General features: G+C 38.4%; 2 long non-coding RNA genes across 15 annotated transcripts; one reads left to right on the forward strand and one right to left on the reverse strand.

Annotated features, from left to right (window-relative positions):
* Positions 1-240: 240 nt before the first annotated feature.
* LOC144992087 (uncharacterized) lies at positions 241-2,566 on the forward strand. Its single transcript, XR_013655883.1, has 2 exons — positions 241-1,616; positions 2,217-2,566. It is a non-coding gene; the product is annotated as an uncharacterized LOC144992087 (long non-coding RNA).
* Positions 2,285-13,773, reverse strand: LOC105358540 (uncharacterized). 14 transcript variants are annotated; one of them, XR_013655871.1, is made up of 13 exons: positions 13,494-13,771; positions 12,450-13,173; positions 12,236-12,308; positions 10,054-10,139; positions 9,442-9,938; positions 9,277-9,359; positions 9,067-9,151; positions 8,644-8,790; positions 6,522-8,561; positions 6,359-6,449; positions 5,142-5,279; positions 4,594-4,723; positions 2,285-2,966 (listed from the first exon to the last, which is right to left on the reverse strand). It is a non-coding gene; the product is annotated as an uncharacterized LOC105358540 (long non-coding RNA). The 14 variants fall into 14 exon arrangements; XR_013655879.1 differs by lacking the exon at positions 2,285-2,966 and adding an exon at positions 8,872-8,988 and having other exon boundaries at positions 3,304-4,723; positions 13,494-13,773; XR_013655877.1 differs by lacking the exon at positions 2,285-2,966 and adding an exon at positions 4,923-4,983 and having other exon boundaries at positions 3,304-4,723; positions 13,494-13,772.
* Positions 13,774-14,577: the final 804 nt, after the last annotated feature.

Consider the following 14,577-nt stretch of genomic DNA (forward strand, 5'->3'; position numbering starts at 1 on the left):
CCAGACTCAAGACATTCAGTGCCTGCAAAGGATTCTCAACAATATATCCACAAGACACGTTTTATTTAAAGTCGTGTTTCTTACTTTTGAGCCTCTGAAAGAAGGAGCAATATAATTTCTACATGTTTTATCACATCTTTGTGTTCAACCCCTTGAATTAAGCTTTAAAGTCTGCACATCATTCATATTGTAGATGTTTTATTTCAAATCAAATGTGGTGGCCTATAGAGGCCAAATCATTATGGCCCGCAGCACTCACAGAGTGCAAGGACCATATTGTAACTGGTACGAGGGTCGAACACTCAAAAAGGTCCAAAACGTCAAAAAAATGCGTCAAAACGCCAAAAAATGGGGTCAAAAGTCGCCCAAAGCACACAACGAGACGACAATTGTGTAACGCAACAAAAATACACACACACACGCACAACACCACCGCACAAACGACAAAATTGTAGTCGCAAAAATGACGACAAAAACACGAAAACGCCTCAAAAAGCCCTCAAAGGAAGGGTTTAAAGCCAAAAAGACATGCCCAGCCTATAGTAAAAGACAGGCCGCATTGAAATACATAGGCCACCTGACTGCAAAAACTTCTATATTGTTTTTCGAAAGTTTTTTTATTATGGCCCGCAGCAGTCATAGACTGCAAGGACCATATTGTAACTGCTACGAGTGTCGAACACTCAAAAAGGTCCAAAACGTCGAAAAAACGCGTCAAAACGCCAAAAAATGGGGTCAAAAGTCGCCCAAAGCACAAAATGACACGACAATTGTGTAACGCAACAAAAATACACACACACACGCACAACACCAACGCAAAAACGTCAAAATTGTAGTCGCAAAAATGACGACAAAAACACAAAAAAGCCCCAAAAAGCCCTCAAAAGACGGGTTTAAAGCCAAAAAGACATGCCCAGCCAACCCAGTCTCATCCTAAAATGTGTAGTAGCTACATTTGTCCACATGGAAATGCGTGAGAGTTTCACAAAAACGCCCCCTAAACTGTGAGGGGGATACGTTTCATTTTTCTATTCATTTTCTACGAGCCTTCTCAGGATCACGTGACTTTGGAAGTTTGGCCTGCCGTGAGCAAAAAACATGGCGGATGCACGTTCATTTTTCGGTGGAATATCCCATAAAACAAGATATTTTGAGGACTAATTTTTATTTTGACAACATTTCTAGTGAGAAATATACCATTTTCTTTTAAAATATGCTTTCATTTTGGACATACAGTTTGTAGTTTGCTTGTTTCGTTCAACTTTTTCTCCCAAAGGCTCTGTTACGTTGGAGAAACACGTTAACTTTCATTCATATCTGCAGACGTGCGCGTGGGTCACGTGACTAATATGATTCTCTTTTTTTCCGCAGAAAATGCCATAAAATAGGAGTGATTGTGGACTAATTTATTTTTGAAAACATTTCTAGCAGAATATATCCCCTTTATTTTCATAATATCCATTCATTGCAGACATGCAGTTCGTAGTTTGTTTGTTACGTTCAACTTTTCCTCAAAGGATCTGAAGGCGTTTGATCTTTTCCATAAATATATGCAGCCTGACGTGGGTCACGTGACCTGAGTTTCTCTTTTTTCATATAGAAGATCTCGTAAAAAGGTACGTTGCTATTTATTAATTATTTTTATTTACATTTCTGCGGACCCGTGTATAGGTTTCATGCTGTGTAGTTGCGACTTTGAAGGACATTTAAACAAACCGGAAGAATGTTGTTCAGGAACGGACTGGAGAGTTCTCTAAATTTACTTAGCGATTTGTTTTATTCAATATTCTTTTACATGTTAAAGTATTCACACTACAAGTCTAAATACTGTGTACAATGTCTGATCTTTCCCATCATATCTGTGGGCTGACGTGGGGTCATGTGACGCGAGTTTCTTTTTTTTCCCGTGGAAAAAAAATCTCGTAAAATAAGATCGTCTGAGGTTTAATATTTACGTTTAACAACATTTCTAGGGACCGATGTACTCTGTCGTAACGTCCATGCAAGCGTATTTTTTCAACATCAACTAGTTGAGTTAAGAAATACACTGTAAATAATAAAAAAAGACGTTTGGCTCTAAACTGGTTTTGTGATTGCTCCCACGTTTATCGGGAAGATTAAGTTTTAAAAATAAGCCCAGCGACAAACAGGTGTTTATTTTTATTTTTTACAGAAATTAATGTTTCCATTACTAATGCAAACTTTTTGTTTTGCAGGTACTTAAAGAAACAAAACATCAAATGTTTCTCAGAGGGAAGGTATCATGTCGCATGACAGATTGCAGTTGTTTTTTATACAAACTTTATTGACTGTAACAATTCAAAACAACAATTCCAAAAAGCAACAAGAAAGAAACAAACCAGGGGATTATTATGAAATTTTTCACAAAAACATTGAAACTGACGCACAGATTGAATGTTTTAAATGCTTTCTTATTGTCAGAGTTTCTTATTGTGTTCATGTTTTGTTTGAACTCATTGATAAAGTTAGAAAAATGGGGGGTATGATTTATAACTTTGTATTTATGAATGTGCCATATGAATAAAAATAAAAAAAGGTTAATGATGTAGAATTGTTCTTTTTTATGGGATGGACAGTGGGTGAGGCACGACAGATTACAGTAAAACAGTCAAACTGCTACCACAATAGCGTTGAACTTCTGTTGAGAATAATTCATTCATAAATCTGTCTATATATTAGAATATCAGCATCTGGATCATTTACGTCTATTTTAACATAAAAGGGGCTAAAAAGAACTAACATCAACAAACAACAACTACTAATAAATATTATAGGAAATAAGGAAACTAAGTATAAAAAAGTAAAACAGAATAAATGTACATAGTATATTATTTATTATTGTAAATAAAAAAAATAAACATGTCTGACTAAGAGTGGGGGTTGAGGTCAGGGGTTTTTTTGTCTCTTTTTTGGAATCCAGCGTAGAGGCCATGACCCCCCCCCCCCTGCAAGAAAAGTAGAGAAGGTTCAATCAAACAGTGATAGACAATGGGCTACAGTTTGTTCACTCAGTGCTTACAGGACGACTGTTTTTAATCTGATTAGTGTCAATTATCCTTTGTAGGAAATATTAGTACTATTCAAATATTCATGAATAATTACAATATTACATTGATTTTAATGCATAGCACAAAAGCATCAAATAATCAATATCTAACAACTTGTAGAACATGAATAATAAAATTTGGACATGCATCCATCATCTACCCCTTTTGTCCTTTTATTGACAAAATTAGAAAAGATTTATATAATTTTAAATAAACAAAAAAACAAATTAGGCTGATTATTATTTGGACTTATTTATTTGCGACCAAGCAAAAAAACTGATGGAAATTCATGTTGAAGAGGCACGTTGCTGGATTGTCCGTACGTATTTTAACCATAACCCCGCCTTCTTTACTTGCAAATAGGCACTTCAAAATAAATAAATAAATTCATTAATAATATATACAACATAAAACATGACTAGCACTCCATTAACTCCATCTGGGTTTCATAAATAAAATAAAAACGTTTACCACTCAAAACAATCATCAGAACTCTAACACAGTAAATATGCCAAACAAATTAATAAAAAAGCATTTATATACATTAGAGTTCTACTTTAAAATAGTAATAATGTAAAATAAAAACTGCTCCTTTTTTCTTTAAATGTCCTCATTGCATATTAATCTTTTCCTCCAATCACACGGCTGCATTCTGAAAGATGAAAAGTGTAAACTTGTTTAAGAGATGTTTAAGAGGACTACTGTAAACTAAGATAAATGTGTTAGTTAAAATAAAGTAATAATGCATAGTTATTTTATAATAAAAGACTAAAAAAGGCAAATTAATAATACAAAATCCAAATCTTTACAAATTCTGCAAGTATTTTGTCGTATTACTTTTTACTGGTGGAAATGCAAAGAAAAGCGACAAATAGGAAGAACTGGTTTGAACATGAATTATTGCACAAAGACGGAAAGGTGGGCGTGTCTCCAGGAAAGAGATCCTCATGACAACCAACATGATTTTTGATACGGAGGCTGATGCTTCAAGGAGAAAAGAAACGTCAACAGCCAGTGCTGATCAGAACACAATCCAATGTTCTCATCATTTGAATAAATCCTGAAATGTTCATCTGCTGGTGTTTGTCTGCATTTCTTGATGAAATTTTGCTGCAAAATAAACCCATTAACCATCACTGTTCTGTCTGTGATGGAATAAACGCCAGGGCTACTATGGGAAGATATACGGTAGTCAACATTTTCTTGGAAAGGATTCTTTTTAAATAATATTTTATAGAATCTTTTAATAGTGTGTAAAATGTTTTTAACTACAAAGCATTTTAATTGCATGTTATATGTTTTATATCAACTGTAATGCCCATTAAAAAGAAAAGCTAAAGTAAACTTGAACTGAATCATTTCTTTCTTATTAAAGATTTGAGGAAAAGTGTAAAAATAACCACCAGATGAATTATTCTGTAGTTTCACATTTCTTTGGAGAAACATTTGTTGATGATAAAAAAACACAGGAATTTCTTAAAAAACATATCATTTTTGCTAACTGTGCAGAAAAATAAGATTGTACCAGGATAGTAAAATGTCAGGAGTTGGGACACTGGTGGACGGCTGTGGGGCTGAAGTGGTGGGAGGATGGATGTCTGAAACGGTTGATGGTTGGACGGCTGAAGCACTGGAGGGCTGCTGGTTTTTCCAACCTTAATGGATGAAAATGATAAAATGATTAGTGTGGTTGTTTTGGTGAGACATGACCAGATCTGCTGACGGTTCACAAATGAAAGTTTCTAATCAAACTAGAGTTCAAGCAGATTGAAGATGTCGTGTCATCAAGCTTCCATGAATAATGAGTTAAAACAACAGACTGAGGTGAATGTAAAATTATTATTACCAGTATACCTGATACAAGGCCTTCCTCCAGTCAAAGCACGTTTCTGCTTGATCAGGGAACTTAGGGCACCTTAGGGGCACAACATGTGTGTGGTAAGAGGCGGGACTTTTTGGCAGGTTTGGCAGCAATTTTTGTATCGTCATCGTCAAAATTTAAATGATCATATAACACTGTGAACAGATCAACAATTGGTTAATGACTCTGAGTGACAGATGGTAAATACATACCAATACAGACACTTCATCACATGTGAGGCGTTCTCTTTTGGCCTGAAATCTTTGTAGCCCGCCTGACATTTGGATGTTTTGGCGGCCACAGCGATCACAGTTGATGCAAGAAGTTGTCGAGCCTCGTGGCAGATTCAGCTGAAAATAGGAAAAGCAGAATTTTTATGTCTCCAGTTCCCCATTCTGATAAGATTTGGGGAAAATATTGCCATATTAATGACAATGGTTGTTAGTTTTACAATTAAATTAAGGTAGCAATTGAAGTCTAACAGTTTTGTAAGAATGTGCAGGTTATTATTTCTGAATTTTAAAAAGAAAAGTTATAAAAAAAGGTCATGAAGACTTGGTTTTGAGCTGAAGATGTCTTTCCTCTTATCCAAAATGATTTCTGGAATAAAACTGGTAAAAAAGCAGTTTGACTGGATCAGAGAAAAGGTCTGAGCGAGTGTGACGTCACCCATTTCCTTCCAGATCCATCATAACAAATTCAATTCTGTCGTCGTTTCTCTGTGATAAAGACGTCACCACGTTGGAGCCAGTTGACAGTGATTGATCTGAGTCAACGTTTCTATGGCAACTACTGTCGCCAATCAGGAGTAAGCTTGTTGAAAGTCCACACTGCTTCCACTGAAAGTGAGCTTGGTGGAATTTGTCAAACATTCAAGGTGGCACATGCTATTACTGAGGCATCTGTTGGTCAGTCTATAATTTGAATAACTTGTGATAAAGAAGCAGTTTTGTAAAACTATTAACTGGAATTAGAAAAAACATGTTGAAAAGGGTATCACAACAAGAATGGTTAATCTGACCCATAGAATGACTGACTAACAGCTGTTTGTTTCTCTTTAGAAGTCTATAGGATTTTGGCTCCTTGTACTTCCTGTTTGGAACGTGAGGGGGAGGAGTCAGTCAGTCCAGGTCTCTGAGACAGAGACTGTTTTAAAATATTTACAAAACCAAGTCCAGATGATCGTTGTTACAACGTTTTTTGTTTAAATTTGGAGAAAAACCCTAAATAGGTCAATCATAACACTTTAATATATCAGTAAATTACTGTTCCTTTTTTTGCCGGGAAACCGGCGGTGGCGCGAGCGCTGCCATAATCATTAGCTAATGTAACCCCGATTCTCACAAAGCCTCCCTTCCTCTGCTCCACCACAATAACTATACAGTCGAAACAAATAATTAATACATTTTTCTATGACGATCATAGTAACCTGCAGTCGTGTTACGTTCAGTCTCTCGATGGAGGCCGTATTTTTCAGCACCGCTCTTCTGTCACACAGTGATAACAACAGCTGCATTCATCTGTCAGATGAAAATACATTCAGATGACCATAAAGTATTTTCATTACTGCCTCTTGTGTTTACATTTCTTACCTTTGAGACTTCTTTAGCTCGTGCAGAGATGCAGAACGCGCGACAACCAGATTACCTTTATTGACGCCCAACACCCACCGACCGGCGCGCGGATACGTGGGGGTGGGGTGGCTTAATGTGCACGGCGCGCACGCATGCGTATTTGCACTAAAATTTTCACATGGCCTCTTTGACATATAAACCTAACATTTCTATCATTTGTGTCTAAATTACTAGCATTAAATAACACAACTTGATGTGTGTCTGTCATAAAATATTCCATGTTGGGTCTAAATCAGATAAGCATTGTTCATCACATCAAATATTTACATATTTACTGTATTATACTGTTTTCATATATTTATTACTTTTATCATCTAAATTGTCCTAAGATTTATGAAAAAATGAAAATCACACACTGAAAAATAGGGTTTGCTTTATCATTTTATTCTGCATAATGGAATGTTTGGCTCAAAACTGAGCTCTTTGGCATCAACTCAACCATTGGGTTTGGAGGAAGAGAATTGCTACCTATGACCCCAAGAACAGCTTCCCCACTGTCAAACATGGAGGTGGAAGCATTATGCTTTGTGGCTATTTTTCTGCACAGAGCTACGTCACCACGTTGATGGAGCCATTAATGGAAAATCCTGAGTGAGAACTTCCTACCCTCCTTAAGCCAGGACCCTTCAAATCAGTCATGGATGGGTCTTCCAACAGGTTAGTGACCTAGAACCTACAGCCAAGGCAACCAAGGAATGGCTGAAGAACAATCATATCAAGGTCATTGAGAGGCCCAGCCCATGTCAATCCTATGGAGAGATCTCACAGTCGCCAAGCAACAGCCACCAAATATTCATGATGTAGAAGGGTCAAAAGAAGGGCAAATTAATTTATATAAATTCTTTCAACTTGATTTCTTTCTAGGTTTGCAATTCTGCATAACAAACAAAGGACAAAAACTTTTTTTCCTCCAAATAAAGGGAAAAACCTTGAAACTTCATGTGAGTTCTTGGCAACTGCCATTTCCCAAATCCTGCTCATACTGGACCCACATCTCCATGTCTTGGATATAAGTAATTAACTTGCCAATAACAAAGACTTATTAAAGGTCACTGAGGTGAACTTTGTAGACAAGTGCGGAAACTGTATAGTGTAAGGCTGATCGGCAAATAAGAGACCATGAAAGTCATCTTGGACTATAGTAGGCACAGAGGAGGGTTCACAGCTTCCCTTTCCTTGGCATCCCCATCTCAGCTGATCTAACTTGGTTTCCTAACATTCAGGACGTTATCAACAAGGCACATCAGCACGTCTGAAGCTGCTGGCAACCTACCGCTCAGCCAGTCCAACTGTATCCTGGTCTGGCTCTCAGATCAAACTGAAGAAGAGCAGCAGAAGCTTCAGTGCTGAAGATACTGGAGCAGATCATCAGCTACCCCCTTCCCTACCTGTCATCCTGTCTGAGTAAAGGGACGTGTCAAGGACAGCACCCTTCCTGCAGCTAACATACTGATAAATACACATATCACTCCACACTTCTAATATTCTTAATTTCTCATGTCATTTACCCCTAATTTAAGATAACTCATTGTCATTTTGCTACATTTTACTTCAGTCTTGCTACAATTAAAATGTAGTCTGTACCCTGACAAGGATTTGGAGATGCATAGCACATTTATTATATGAGTTTAATAGGTCAGTGTTTCATTCTAAGGTGTTGGACATACAAATCAAAGGCCAAACGTTTGAGTTAAAATGAGAAGTGTCTTCAGCACAGGTGTGAGCACTGAAATGTTTAGCTAGTGTTGTAGAAACTTGAACGGAGGTAAAAAACAATGTAATTGTTGAAATTTAGGTTGAAAAACCCTTCATTGGTGCAGTTCAGAAAGAATCTCTCATTTCAATTAAAAGTCATTTATTGGTACAAAGTTGAAATGAGGTTTTCCTTTATATAAGCCTTTTTTTAGAGGTGGAGCTGGGGCTTGAACTGAAGAAAGTCTCCTCCTCAGCAGACAATTAGTCCCTCATGTTCTCTCTCCATCAATGACTCTGTGCTGCCTAAAAATGAAATGAAGAAGAAAACACATAAATGCCACAAGCCCTGGACATCCATGCAGATCACAAAGAGAAACCTCCTGACTTTGTGGGGCAGAACCTTCCAAAAGCTGGGAGGAGAGCTCTTCAACCACACTTCAAGGACCCGCAGTGCTGCTGGACTTCACCAACCGCAGTTTGGTCAGCAGCATGACATCATAGAGCCTTTAGTTCTTTACCATGGCACCATAACCTGCAATCCATCACATCATGCTTGATCAGTTATGCAACAACTTTAGAAAGTGTAACCCTTGTTCTATCCTAGGCACTTTACCATTGGGAGTTGGGTCATCTAGACCCACTAGACAGAGCTCTGAACCTTTTTTCTTCAATGATTTGTGATCTTCACTGGTGTCCATGGATTACATGAAATCTTTCCACCTTTATCCACCTTTGTCATGGTAGGGAGAACACCTCAATGTGAGGGGGGGGGTCACAAGATAGCACAAAGGTTACAAAAGATTTTTACCATATGTTGATGACAGCTGATTCTTGTTTTCCTGATGCTCAGACAAAGCCCTTCAGTGTTTTTCTCTGGGTCATTTTGATTGGTCCTTGTGGGAAGAAATTAATGTATTAATAATACTGAAGAAATCAAGAGATATTCCACATCAACAGCATGAGAGTAACATGAAAGAAACAAGCCAACATTTATCTACAACATTACCACAGTCTTTACCTGGAGGTATCATTCCGTTCACGTCTGCTCCAGCTTTTCTGACTTCCGCTTGTTCCAGCCACTGGCCTGAACGGCGAGGATGTCTGTGCAGAATGAAAGGATCAAAATGTATTAAACTGAGAAAACAAACTACACAAAAAGGATGCATCTTCAATGAGTATTTACCAGTTTTTGACACATATGTACTCGGAACATGTGTCTGCTGAAGAGAGGAAGCTGTTCAGTCGGTTCAGTCCCTTTCCCTGATGTTGTCCCTTCTTGATGTCATCCTCGGATCCTCATCATTTCAACCAAAATGTATGTTTGCAAACTTTTGAAACATAAGGGGTTAGAAAAAAACTCCAACAGGAATAAGGGCAGAGGCCCTAAGGGAGACCCAGGACACGCTGGGGAGACTACGTCTCTCAGCTGGCCCCGGGGTCCCCCAAGAGGAGCTGGAGGAGAGCGAAGTGTGGGCATCTTTGCTTAGACTGCTGCCCTCACAACCTGGTTCCTGATGAATGGAAGAAGATGGATGCATGGATGGAACGTGTTCAGGCCTTTCAGCAAAACTCCACGATGGCAGACTGCGATCCTTCCTCATTTACTTTGCCAGAAGACTTGTTGGAGGACTCTGGTGCTGCCACAAACTTACCTGCTCCACATCTCCCATCTCCAGGATTCTATCAAAACAAATAAATGTCGTATATTAACATGATGATATGACACAAAATACAATAAAACATATATGCAGGCATGTTCATTTTCTTAAGGAAGAGGCCATGAAAATAACCTTACATATTCTATTTCCCCATGAATGCAGTTCACAGGAGGTCACCACAGTGTTTTTGGTCAAAAACGCATCTTCAAAATAACCACTGAGCCTAAAAGAACAGAAAAGTTTACATAAGAAAAACATTTATACCATCAAAAATGTAGGTGCAAAAGAATTTTACACAACCCAGTTGGCTCTCAAAACAGTACATTTAGCAAGTTCCATCCACTGCTACAGCCAACATGGAGGGAGAGCATGCAGGACCCTGAAACAGATGAACCTGACAGCCTCTCCATCTCAAAGTTAGCAGAAGATCAGTCCAGGAACTATTTGTACATGTTGTCTCAACATAACTGACCAGTCTGAGAGAGGAAAGGGAAAAAAACATGAGGTTCTTTTATGTATATACATACATACAAGAAACAGGAATCAGACATTCTGTTGTAGTGGGACTTTAAGTCCCACTCCAACAGAATTTTTAGCTATTATAAAATCGTTCCCAGTGTTTTTTTTAATTACGATCATTTTGTTTTTTTAAGACATTTTTCTGCAGCACAGCAGCTCATAAGAATTTCACCTCAGAGCTGTGGTGCAGCTGTTTGCCTCTGCTAATTTCCCATAAACCATTTGTTGATTCTCTCTCCCGCTAGCTTATAGCACCTCACAAGCCCTAGCCGACATTAGCATAGCAAAAAAAAAAAATCAATGAGCAACATTGGAGCTATCCATGTGTAAACTTTTGAGCCAGATACCAGCTCAGACAAGGGAACTCAGGACATTAATGGATCTACCGGTATTTGTCTGCAAGTGGATGCATCAGAATTGGAGCGGAGTAGAGACTTTGGCCCATTCATGGCAGTTAGAGCGTCACAACTATAAGCTTTTTGAGACAATGAGTTTTATCTTCTCCTGATCCATTGAGATTTGAATAAATACTCAGAAACAGTTTTAATCTTATATTATTGTGTATGTGTTTATATTTTTGTTAATGTTCTCAATAAAGAGAAAAATGTTTGATCTTAAAAACATGACTTCCATTGGAGCGGCTCTTTAACTTTGTTGACAATGCTAGGATAAATACATGTGGTCAGCCAAATCAGCCATAACTGTTTAGACCAGGGGTCTGCAGCCTGAGGCTCCACAGCCACAAGTGGCTCCTTGACCCCTCCTCTGTGGTTCTCCGACAAAAAATAAAACTGTTTTTAATTCAAACAAATATCCTATTTTTCAGACGACACAGCGCATCACGCAAAACATAACAGTCAGATAAGTCAAACTTTACTCAACTTGGTGATCTACTCAACAGTTGAAGCAAAGTATTACTGTGCCAGGCTCCTGACTACAGTACCCATAATGCTTCAATAATCTATCAAGCGGTGATGCACAATATTTTAAGAAATTTATGAAGAATTTTTTTAAACCTGACAACGTACCCTAAAAAAAATCAATTTGAGGTCAATACGCACAATTTAGAGGGCCTATCCCATGCTAGCCATTTAGAATAAACTATTTCCTCGAGCTCTGAGGCTCCGCCTTTCTCTTCTTGTGGGTGTCGCCTATTTCATGACATCAACCTAGAGTCGGCGTCGGCAGCGTTTCTGCGTTTCTTCCATCCAAACTTTTGCAAAGATGGATGTGAATATTGTGCAATGAAAGCATTTTGCTGATCACCGCTAGCTCCATTGATAAAGTGGGCGTGTCTGTTAGCCTGGAGGCGGTTTAGCTGCACAGGCTCTTCCTAGAAGAGGCTGCTCCTCACTTATGATGACGTCACAATGTGAGGACCCTCTTATTGTGAATTGGGAGGGGCTGGTGCTCAGAGGGTTTCAGAGGAATGCTGAGAGATGCGTGAATGGATCAAAATACCGCTGTGGATTAGTTTTTGTGAGGAATTAACATTATAATACACTTTAAAATTTTAAAACATTGATGTTGCATGATATAGGCCCTTAAAGAAATACTGGCTGAGATGTACTAACAACATAAAATCTACAATGTGTAAAAAAAAAAAGCCTTTGTAAACCCCAGTAGTTATCAAGTTTCCAAAATAACATAAATGCAAATGAGTGTTTGATTTTCTAAAGGCTGAAGAGACACCTTGTGTGTCCTACTGAGTTCTGGACAGTGAGACATTAGAAAGGCTCTTAGCTGTTTAAAGGGCTGCAGACCCCCGTTTCTGGCTAAATGACCCAAAAGGAAACTTACCTCTGCGGAGACCACGTGACGTTTCCGCCCCCCGTCCTCTTTACAGAAGAGGCCTTCACCGTGATCCTGCGGCCTTTTAAATTTAAGATGGAAAAACGCCTCGTCATTCAACGTTTATCCTAAACAGCCAACACGTTTTTACTAAAAACCCATCCCTGGTTTCCCAAATCTAAACATTACATTTCTACAGAGAAAAGTTCAAAGCATCGCCCACCTTCCAGCTGTCCAAGAAGTTCTTCAGCCGCGCGCCTTCCTGCGGGTTCATCCGGGGGTTTCCGGGGGAGTGGGGTGGGGGTGCCCGTATGACGCTGCGTTCACTGGCTTTTCGAAATGCGCACTTCATGTCAATTGGGGCAAATTGAAGGCTTAAAACCCTGTTTACTTTAGATAATATATCCTATTTAATATATCCTATTTAAAACATTATTGAGAATTACTACAGGAAACAGTGATGAAACCTTTTTTAACAGATAAATTAGACCACTTCATTGTAATACTATAATATATGAGATACGTCAAAAAATTGACAGTTAAAGAAAAAAGAATATAATAGATCCTAATATTTTATAAACTCCATCAAAATAATTTTTTCATCTCATTTATCATAATATTTATAGTTTTTTCTATCACACACCATTAGACTCGTAGTGTAAATAAATTAAAATGCAGAAAAATCAATTTAAAGAACTCTTTGGTCCGTCCCTGAACTCAACATTTTTCCGGTTTGTTGTCACATGTCAATCAAAGCCTGATCGCCGCAACAGCAACACGGAACGAGAAAACCTATACACGGGTCCCTAGAAATGTAAATAAAACAAATTAGTAAATCGCAACGTACCTTTTTACGAGATTTTCCACAGGAAAAAAAGAGAAAGGCACGTCACGTGACCCACGTCAGCCCGCATATATGAATGGAAAAGATCAGACGCTTTCAGATCCTTTGAGGAAAGTTGAACGTAACAAACAAACAACTTCATGTCTGCAATATTACGAAAATAAAGGGGATATATTCTGCTAGAAATGTTTTCAAAAATAAATTAGTCCACAATCACTCTTATTTTATAGCATTTTCTGCGGAAAAAAAGAGAATCATATTAGTCACGTGACCCACGCGCACGTCTGCAGATATGAATGAAAGTTAACGTGTTTCTCCAACGTAACAGAGCCTTTGGGAGAAAAAGTTGAACGAAACAAGCAAACTACAAACTGTATGTCCAAAATGAAAGCATATTTTAAAAGAAAATGGTATATTTCTCACTAGAAATGTTGTCAAAATAAAAATTAGTCCTCAAAATATCTTGTTTTATGGGATATTCCACCGAAAAATGAACGTGCATCCGCCATGTTTTTTGCTCACGGCAGGCCAAACTTCCAAAGTCACGTGATCCTGAGAAGGCTCGTAGAAAATGAATAGAAAAATGAAACGTATCCCCCTCACAGTTTAGGGGGCGTTTTTGTAAAACTCTCACGCATTTCCATGTGGACAAATGTAGCTACTACACATTTTAGGATGAGACCGGGTTGGCCCAGCCTATAGTAAAAGACAGGCCGGATTGAAATACATAAGCCACCTGACTGCAAAAACTTCTATATTGTTTCTGCTTTGTTTCATTATTATGGCCCGCAGCAGTCATAGACTGCAAGGACCATATTGTAACTGGTACGAGGGTCGAACACTCAAAAAGGTCCAAAACGTCAAAAAAACGCGTAAAAACGGCAAAAAATGGGGTCAAAAGTCGCCCAAAGCACACAACGACACAACTATTGTGTGACGCAACAAAAATACACACACACACGCACAACACACCCGCACAAATGACAAAATTGTAGTCGCAAAAAGGACGACAAAAACACGAAAAAGCCAAAAAAGGCCCCAAAAAGCCCTCAAAGAAGGGGTATAAAGCCAAAAAGACATGCCCAGCCTATAGTAAAAGACAGGCCGCATTGAAATACATAGGCCACCTGACTGCAAAAACTTCTATATTGTTTCTGCTTCGTTTCATTATTATTATGGCCCGCAGCACTCACAGAGTGCAAGGACCATATTGTAACTGGTACGAGGGTCGAACACTCAAAAAGGTCCAAAACGTCAAAAAAACGCGTCAAAACGCCAAAAAATGGGGTCAAAAGTCGCCCAAAGCACAAAACAACACGACAATTGTGTAACGCAACAAAAACACACACACACGCACAACACCAACGCAAAAACGTAAAAATTGTAGTCGCAAAAATGACGACAGAAACACAAAAAAGCCCAAAAAAGCCCTCAAAAGACGGGTTTAAAGCCAAAAAGACATGCCCAGCCTATAGTAAAAGACAGGCCGCATTGAAATACATAGGAA

Source organism: Oryzias latipes, chromosome 5, assembly GCF_053564925.1.
Source record: "Oryzias latipes strain Hd-rR chromosome 5, Olatipes_Hd-rR_3.1".
NCBI lineage: Eukaryota > Metazoa > Chordata > Actinopteri > Beloniformes > Adrianichthyidae > Oryzias > Oryzias latipes.